Source organism: Dama dama, chromosome 12 (genome assembly GCF_033118175.1).
Source record: "Dama dama isolate Ldn47 chromosome 12, ASM3311817v1, whole genome shotgun sequence".
Classification (NCBI taxonomy): domain Eukaryota; kingdom Metazoa; phylum Chordata; class Mammalia; order Artiodactyla; family Cervidae; genus Dama; species Dama dama.
In genome coordinates, this window is record NC_083692.1 from 95,474,293 (window position 1) to 95,484,589 (window position 10,297).

The window sequence follows — 10,297 nt, forward strand, 5'->3', positions numbered from 1 at the left end:
GCCTGAGCAGTGCAGCCGGGGCTGAGCGCTAGCGTGGACCAGCCCTGAGGCAGAAAAGGCTTAGGAGGCAGAGATCAGTGGGGAAGCTCCAGAAAAGGGGGAAATTAATGCTAAGTAGGACCTGGAGAGCGCCTGGGGCAACCCCGGCCTGGAGAGAAAAAGCAGCTGAATCTCAGGTCACACCCAGTAATCTGATGGTCCTAGTGCATAGGAATAATAATAATAACAATAATGACCACAGTACAGCTGTTGATAATAATCATTAAGCTCTCACTCTGTGCCAGACGCTGTCTGAAGACATTTACGTGTTTAACTTTTTTGCTTTTCATAGCAACCCTATGAGGTAGGAGCTATTAGACACCTAATTCCTAGAGGACAGAGACAAAGAGATTTAGCCACTGGATCGGGCTCAGACTCACACCTGTTGCCTCCAGAACCCCACTCATACTTTTTACAGAAGTATAGTTGATTTATAAAGTTCTGTTAGTTTCCAGTATACAGCAGAGTGATTCAATTATATATATATGTATGTATATGTATATTCTTTTTCAGATTCTTTTCCATTATAGAGTATTTTAAGATATTGAATGTTAATTCCCTGTGCTATCCAATAGGTCCTTGTTGTTTATCTATCCTATCTGTTAATCCCAAACTCCTAACATATCCCTGCCCGCTCCTTTCCCTTCAGTAACCATAGTTTGTTTTCTGTGTCTGTGAGTCTATTTCTATGCTGTATATAAATGCATTTGTATTAAACAGTCCACATGTAATTGATGTCATATGATAGTTGTCTTTGTCTGACTCACTTCACTCGGTTTGATCACCTCCAGCTCCGTCCACGCTGCTGCAAACAGCCGAGTTTGTTCTTTCTTATGGCTAATATTCTATCATACAGTGTATATGTATGTTTGTGGATGTGGATGCCACATCTTCTTCAACCATTCATCTATTTTTGTGTGTGTGTGTGTGTTTTTTTTTTTATTTTATCTTTTTTTTTTTTTATTAGTTGGAGGCTAATTACTTCACAACATTTCAGTGGGTTTTGTCATACATTGATATGAATCAGCCATAGATTTACACGTATTCCCCATCCCAATCCCCCTTCCCACCTCCCTCTCCACCCAATTCCTCTGGGTCATCTATTCATACCATTCATCTATTGATGACTCTTAGGCTGCTTCCGTATCTTAGCTATTGTAAATAGCACTGCTATGAACTTTGGGATGCATGTATCTTTTCAAATTAGAGTCTTCATTTTTTTCCAGAAAATTACCCAGAAGTGGGACTGCTGGAACATATGGTAGCTCTATCTTTGGTTTTTTAAGGACTCTCCACACTGTTCTCTATAGTGGCTGTACCAACTTACACTCCCACCAACAGGATAGGAGCAGGGCCCCACTCTTAACAACTGTGCTACCAAAGGAAGGCTCAGAGCAGGGAAACCGCTTGCCCATGGTCACTCCGGCTCACTCACACTCACGCCGTAGTCACTGCCGGCCACTGTCCTCCAAAGGGGATGTCATATGCCTTTTTATGTTGATGGCACCAAGCGGAGCACAGGGTTGGCACAGAAAACGCCAGTTGAATTGAAGCTGAATTGTGGTAACAAATTTTGCCTAAGTGTTGCAGATTTATTCAGTACATACAGGGGGAAGAGAAAGAAGTTTCAGGAAGGAGGCAGATGGAACAAGCCCAACTGGTGGTCATAGTACAAAGCACATGGGCTTTCTGAGAAGTCACAGACTGCTCATCTGTGGGATCTTCAGCAAGTCGTTTAGACACTCAGCATCAGTTTCCTTATCTAGAAAAATTAGGATACAATTCACAGCCTCACACAGCGTGGACTAATTCAACCGATGGACATAGAGAAGGATGTGGCCGATTTTTTCTGCAAAGGACCAGGTAATAAATGTTCTCAGCTTTGCGGGCCATAGACTCTCTGTCACAGCTTCTTAATTGCTTTTGTAGTGCAAAAGTAGTCGTGGACAACACATACTCACAAAGACAGGCAGCAGGTTGGTTGGCCCACAGGCCATGGTTTGCTGATACAAAGCGGCTAGCCAAGACGGGGCACACACAGACCTGGGTGTGACTTTCATGGGCCCCAGGAGCTTGTGCCTTTGTGGATCTCTTCCACCATAATAAAATTTTGTGAGGCCTGGAAATTTTCTTTTTAATGTGAAATTTTTTCCCCTTGGGACTTTAAAATAAACTCTTTTCATAGGATAGGATACCAAAATTATTGTCTGCCCTAGGCATTGTGCTTATGTGCCTAATGGGTGTGTCAGCAGTTGGCAGCCAGCAGGCACTCAGGAACTGGGACCTCCCCTCCCAGCCTCTTTTCTTTGCTGGGTGGGACTGTATCTTTGTTGTCTAGAAGTGCATAAGAAAACATCAGAGACTGGGTGGCTTAAATCACACCAATTTATTTTCTCCTGGCTCTGGAGGCTAGACATCTGAGACCAAGGAGTCAGCATGGTCAGGTGCTGGTGAGACCTTTCTTCCTGGCTTGCAGACAGCCGCTGTCTCACTGTGTGCTCACATGACCTCTTTTTAGTGTGAAGGAGAAGGGCTGGGGAGAGAGAGAAGAAGCTCTCTGATGTCTCTTCTTATAAGGAAACTAACTTTATCAGATGAGGGCCTCACCCTTATTACCTGGCTTAACCTTAATTACTTTCTTAGAGGCTGAATCTCCAAATACACCCACACTCTGGGTTAGAGTTTCAACATACAAATGGGAGTGGGGACACAAATGTTTAGTCCTTAAGAGCCTGAAATTGGACAAGAAGGAAGGACGGCCTTTATGAGCTCAGGCTTTGCAGTAAGGTCGACTGGGTGTTAGATCTTGGTAGACCCTCCCTGGTGTTTATCAGAGAAATCATTTCACTTCTTCTGCCCCCAAGTTGTTCTTCTACAAAATGGGGATAATTTCTATGTCATTGGGCTGTCAAGGGATATGTAGCAAGCATTCAACAGAGACTCACACATGGTAAGCACACGATCAACGTTAGTGATAGTGAGCCAAGTACTGACCCATTCATCAGGCACAGCCTATGGGGCCCACAGTACTTTCCGTGTCCGACGACAATAGTTTAATTTACTTTAAAATCATAACACACACCCACATACACACATGCACACACACACACATTTCATATTTAAAAAAGGACATTCCTAGGGCCCACAGAATTCTACTATGCTAGAAAGTGAAATGAAAGTCACTCAGTCATGTCTGACTCTTTGTGACCCCATGGACTGTAACCCGCCAGGCTCCTCTGTCCATGGGGATTTTCCAGGTCAGAATAGTGAGTTGAAGAAGGAATTCATAGGGCCTGGACTCCATCTCAGGCCTGTCTGTGCTGATCGTGCGCGGCCACCTCTCCAGTGGACTCTGAACTCTGTGCTTAGCGCCTGTGGGAATGACAATGGAAGGATAAGACCCCCCTCTGGGCAGGGGAATCTTGAAGAACAGACACTAATCACCCCTGCCTCCGGACACTATCTATCAGAATGTAAGCACAGGCTTATCAGTTATTAACTATTTGGAATGTAACTGCGGGCTTATTGATTATTGACTGTTTGAACACATAACACGTGAATGATGGGGTTATTGTAGTTGTATTTACCCTTCCTTTGTTTATGTAAGTCTCAAGGGAATTGGGGTAGTGGGTTTGGACACATGGGGTATAAAAGATTTTCACAAATGCTGGTCGGGGTCCTGGGCTAAGAGGAGACTCTGCCTTGGGCCCGCCTGTGTAATAAACTGCACTCCACTATCTGCATTGTCCTTCTGAGTGAGTTTGTTTCCCGGAAAGCGTGGCTATAACATTTGCTGCATTGGCCGGGAAACTCCTCACTTTGAGGAGACAGGTCTCATTTGAGGCCACCCCGAGGCTTTGTAGCTTGAATCTCCTAGAGGGGGGAAGGCGCCTCACCCCTCTGGAAGGATTCTGCTTCTCAACGCCCGGACCTTTCACGTCAGCAGGTAGTGGATGGCAGCAGGGGAACTGAGCGCTCAGGTGAGGAGGAGCCCACCCGGCAGGGTGGAAGAGGGGGCCTGATCACCCCCCTGGGAGGGACCAGAAGGAGCGGGGACCCACAGGAGCCTGGAATAGGCAGGCGGCGATTGCTTGGTACACAGGTCGACGAGGTGCTAGGGTTTAGGAAGGAAATTTGTGAAGGTCATTTAGGAGGTGTGTCCACGCCGTCTTGGGGAAAATTATTACCAAGCTATCGCCAGGGGATTCTTAGGATAGGAAACTGGTCCTTGTATGCTCGTATTCTGCCCTCCCCCAGGAGGTGTCCTGTCTGCTGTGAAATTCTTGACCCCCTCGGAATTGTTGGGCTAGAAGGAGGGGGATACAGAAGTGAGTATGAATTGGCTTTTCCGGAGATGGCCTGGGACATGGGGTATTTAACCTATCTTGTGTTTTCATTCGCACCTGATCAAGCCCACCAAGGAAGAATGGACTTTAAGGGAGAAACAGTCTTGGACCATGTGATGTTCTGGTTCAGCTATGCTGACTGGCAGGTGAAGACACGCCGATCCCCCTTCTCCCTCTGGGGTCTGGCAGGTAAGGCTCTTCTCGCCCCAATTAGGAAGGAGGCAGAATGGCAATTTAAGTGTCACTGAGTGGAAATATCAGAAGTACATAGGGTACTGAGAACTTCGTAGACAGAACGAAAAGGAAAAGTAGAAGAAGGTCCGAGAAGGTAAGCAAGATGGGGGAAAGTGAATCTAAGGCAACTGTATTGGAGTGCATGATTAAAAATTTAAAGAAGGGATTAGGAGGAGACTATGGGGTGAAGATGAAGCCTAACTGCCTCCACATACTCTGTGAGGTCGAATGGACCCCTATGGGAGCAGGATGGCCACCAGAGAACACCGTGAACTTAAAAATAGTGGAAGCAGTCTATACGGTAGTCACAGGAGAGCCAGGGCACCTGGATCAATATCCATCTATTGACTCATGGCTAGGGTTAGCTTGAGACCCTCCTACTTGGACAAGGTTCTGTATCCAGAAGGGAAAGGGAAAAATATTAATGGCACAAAAATTGACTGATGATAAAAAAGGAAATTCTACAGGATTTGGACGGGGATGACCTGACCCCTCCCCCATGCTGGATAATGACACGCCTGCCTCCCAGTGCTTCACCAGGACCGGAGGCCGCCTTAATGCCCGATCCAGGGCCAGGTGAAGTTTCTGCAACAGCCACTGCTCCTCTGCCAGCTTTCCCGGAGTTCGTAGAGCCGCCGTTTGGGCAGGCTCTGATCCCGGTGACAGAAGCCTCTGGGCAACACTTCCAGGATCCGGCTCCAACCGAACTGCCCAAGCTATACCCGCCTCTCCCGGTGAGTACTGACAAGAAGGGGAGGGAGATGTTGGAATTAAGCAGAGACTGCGCTCTGCCAGAGAGCCGGAGGGAATAAAAGAGAACAGACAAGAGACTTACAGTGCTAGCTGCTGCTCGGGAAAAGTCTATCTCGGGCCCTCCGGAAAACCTCATCTGCCCCAGGGACAGGACAGTCCTTCAGCCTCCCCAAGGGAGGCCCTGGGCCTGTTACAGCCAAACCAGTGTGCCTGGCGCCGAGCTTTTGGCCACTGGAAGAATGAATGCCCTGAGGCAAGGAAGAGGAAGCTCCCGCAGTTGTGGGGCTTGCTGACCTGGAAATTAACTAGGGCTGCTAGGGCTCAGAGATATCAGGTCCCTGAGAGCCCATGGTAACCGTAAAAGTGGGGGACCAAAACATTGACTTCATGGTGGATACAGGAGCAGAACTGTCGGTAGTAACAAAACCTGTGGCACCTCTGTCCACAAAGACTACCGCTGTAACTGGGGTATCGGAAGAAGAGATGATTAAATCGTTTTGCCAGCCCAGAAAATGTCAGATGGGGGGGGGGGGCACCAAGTGATTCATGAATTCCTCTACATTCCTGAGTGCCCAGTACCCCTGTTGGGAAGAGACTTGCTCTCCAAACTAGGAGCACAAGTGACTTTCTCCCCTGAGAGAGGCCCACCTTCTGGACAGACTCTATGACTTATTTGCCCTCTCTCTCAATACCAACCCAAGATGAGTGGAGGTTGCATGAGCCTCTGAAGGCAGAACCGGGTGGGCCGGAAGAACATGAGGGAGCTAACTCAATTATTCCCTGAGGTATGGGTGGAAGACAACCCCCCCCTCCCCCCAGGCTGGCTAAACATCATGCCCCAGTGATAATGGAACTCAAACCAGGCACCATCCTGGTTAGAGGGCGCCAGTACCCGCTATGGATGGAAGCCTGAGCCGGCATATTGCCCCACATCAATAGACTGAAACAAGCAGGCATTCTAGTAGAGTGCCAGTCGGCTTGGAATACGCCAATCCTGCCAGTCAAAATGGAAGGAGGACAGGACTATAGGCCTGTACAAGATCTCAGGCTAGTCAACCAGGCTACTGTGACTTTACATCCCACTGTTCCAAACCCCTATACCTTACTTAGCCTCCTCCCACCGAGGACTAAAGTTTACACTTGCCTAGATCTCAAGGATGCCTTCTTCTGCATACGCCTCGCCCCAGCGTCACAGCCCATCTTTGCCTTTGAATGGGAAGATCCAGTGGGGAGCACCAAACAACAGCTCATCTGGACTCCCCCACAAGGGTTTAAAAACTTCCCAGCCATCTTTGGGGAAGCCTTGGCTTCTGATCTGGACTCATTCCATCCGGAAGAGTATGGATGTCAGCTCCTACAATAGGGGGATGACCTGCTGGTGGCTGCCTGAGACCAAGAAAAAATGCTGGAAAGGGACAGATGCACTGCTCCAGCTGTTGATGGAAGCAGGTTACCGGGTGTCGAAGAAGAAGGCACAGATCTACAAAGAGGAGGTAAGGTATCTGGGGTTTGTTTTAAAGGGCTCAAGGTTCCAGACCCTAATTGGGTCCTATATACTGATGGCACTAGCCTGATAAAACAGGGACAACAGCTCTCAGGTATTCCAAAGCGGAAGGGGCCATCAAGACTTAAAAGGGATGGTGGGAATTGCCAAGTGGCAAATTATTGGTACTGGAGGAGCTGGCACACACTCTGGTAAGCCAAACACACCAAGCGACCCACCTAGGCTATGCTGCCTGCTCACAGGTTAATGCTGCCTCTTTGGTATTCAGACAAAAACCTCCGGGTATTCAACTGAAAGGCACACTGCCCCTTGAACACCTGGGAGTGGACTTCACTGAAATGAAACCTCACCGACACTACCGTTACCTGCTGGTCATGGTATGTGCATTCTTGAGATGGGTAAAAGCTTTTCCTACCTGGACTGAAAGAGAATCAGAAGTATCCCGGTGCCTGATTAGGGAAATGGTTCCTAGATTTGGATTTCCTACCAGCATTGGATCAGGCAATGGCCCGGCTTTTGTAGCTGATTTAGTATAACAAGTAAGCAAAACTTTAAACTGTACACTGCATATAGGCCCAGAGTTCTGAGATGGTCGAATGAACCAACCGGACACTTAAAGAGACTCTCCAAGTGGATCAGAGAGACTGACTGCTCCTGAGTGGACTTGCTCCCAATGGCTCTGCTCAGACTCAGGATGACCCCACAGTCCCAAGGCTATTCTCCACACGAAATTGTGTATGGGAGGCCTCCTCCCATAAGAAAACAGGTGTCAACAAATTTGCCTCAGGTAAGGGGGGATAGGATTTCACAGCAGATGGAACTGGGTAAGGTAATAAATCGGGTAACTAAGTTTGTACAGGAAAGGGTGCCGTTCCCCCTTGGGGAAGAGATTCATGAGTTTACACTTGGTGACCAAGTATGGGTCAAAGATTGGAAACATGATTTGCTAGCCCTTTGGTGAAAGGGCCCTTATTAACATAACTACCCCTTATTCTAACTACCCCTACTGCAGTTAAAGTTGCAGGTATTGTCCCTTGATCCATCACACCAGAGCAAAGAAGGCATACCACGCTGACCCGGAGGACGCCGAGTGGACCACGCAGAAGGACCCCACCGACCCACGGGAAACCAAGATCATTCTGAGGAGGAAGAAGAAAACTAGGTCCCAGACGAGCCCTCTACAGGATGGAGCTGGGTAAACGACTCCTGCTGCTCGGCCTCACCAATGCAATTCTGAACTTGGGTATGTGGGGCTATGCCCCTGTCAGTAATAGACAGACTCCCCTGGTGGGTATCGTCACTCCGTTATGGGGACTTTAACAACAGAAAGGAACTTTCCTCTCTCTCACCAACCATAACCTTTCTTTGCCCTCTGGTGTTAGAAGAAGCCATCAATGGGCCAGGGACATAGGGTTACATTTAACATGAACACCAGCCTTATGGAGATAACAAAGGCTTATACCTCATATATGAGAATTAAAGAGGAACAGGGCTCCCTTACAAAAGGGGGACAGGCCTCCCGGTGCCTTGAGCAATACTGCCAGGTCTGGGATGAATATTTCTGGATGACTCCTGAGAAAGGACAGTTGATTGCCCCTGCTACTATTTGCTGGGAACAAAAAGAACAGAAAGTTGGATTTGGAGACCATCCCCTAGACACAAAAGAATTGTTATTTGTCCCCTGAACAAAGTAAACAAATCTTGGAAGTTACCTATCACCCCAATCAGTCTGCTCAGTGGCCCAGTTCCGACTGGAAATATAATCCTGGAATCTGCTGGGTAGCCCCCAATGGGACCCAGTGGCTCTGTGGGCTTAACTTATGGCCATGGTTACCAGTTGGCTGGGTGCGGCATTGCACATTAGGATTTGCTTTCGCCCATGGCAGAATTAAGCCTAGCCTACACCAGCCTCCAGTAAACCTGCCTTATCTGCATGCAAGATGGACACGATCTGTGTTCCAATGGTATGACTATGTTGCTGCCTTGTTTATACCCTCTGTAGGGACAACGGATGTCATGGTTAAGGTAGAGGCCTTAACTAATTTCATTAAACAGGCCCTCTTAGACAGTACTAAAGCCATTCAAGCTTTGAACGAAGAACAGATTCAGATGAGGAAGGCAGTAATTCAAAATAGGATGGCATTAGACATACTCACAGCAGCCCAAGGAGGGACTTTGGCGAATGGTGTGCACATCCCTGACCTGTCTGAAGATGTATCTGCTGCCTTGGAGGATATGCAAAATCAAGTGAAAGCCATGTCTAATGAACTGTTGTTATAGTAATCTTGATCATACTGCTTTGTGGACCCTGCTTCCTACAATGCCTTGTGAATTTTGTAACCCAGAGGTTGATAGCATTCTCTCATGTGGGTGGCAGGAGGGCTAAGGTACAATATATCTCAATAAATGATGCTCGTTATGGAAACTAAGAGCATCAAGAGGGGAGAATGAAGAAGGAATTCATAGGGCCTGGACTCCATCTCAGGCCTGTCTGTGCTGATCGTGCGCGGCCACCTCTCCAGTGGACTCTGAACTCTGTGCTTAGCGCCTGTGGGAATGACAATGGAAGGATAAGACCCCCCCTCTGGGCAGGGGAATCTTGAAGAACAGACACTAATCACCCCTGCCTCCGGACACTATCTATCAGAATGTAAGCACAGGCTTATCGGTTATTAACTATTTGGAATGTAACTGCGGGCTTATTGATTATTGACTGTTTGAACACATAACACGTGAATGATGGGGTTATTGTAGTTGTATTTACCCTTCCTTTGTTTATGTAAGTCTCAAGGGAATTGGGGTAGTGGGTTTGGACACATGGGGTATAAAAGATTTTCACAAATGCTGGTCGGGGTCCTGGGCTAAGAGGAGACTCTGCCTTGGGCCCGCCTGTGTAATAAACTGCACTCCACTATCTGCATTGTCCTTCTGAGTGAGTTTGTTTCCCGGAAAGCGTGGCTATAACAGAGTGGCTAGCTGTTCCCTTCCCCAGGGGATCTTTCCAACCCAGGGATCCAGCTCAGGTCTCCTGCATTGCAAGCCTATGCGTTACTGTCTGAGCCACCGGGAAGAGACCCATAAAGGCACATGTTCTTAGGGCCCACGAAAGTCACACGCAGTGCTGTGTGCCTCGCCCTGGCTAGGCGCTTTGTATCAGAGGTCAGCAAACCATGGTCCACAGGCCAAGTCACCGTCTGCCTGTTTTAGTAAATATGTATCGTCTATGGTTACTTGTGTACTACAGAAGCCGTTGAGAAGCTGTAACAGGGACTGTATGGCTCACAGAGCTGAGAAAACTCATTACCTGGCCCTTTGCAGAAAAAAATGGCCACCTCCCACTTTACATCCATCAGCTGAGTTACTACTCCATGGCCTGTGATGGTGGTAATGTTGTTGCCAGTGAAGGTGAAGGGATGCATAT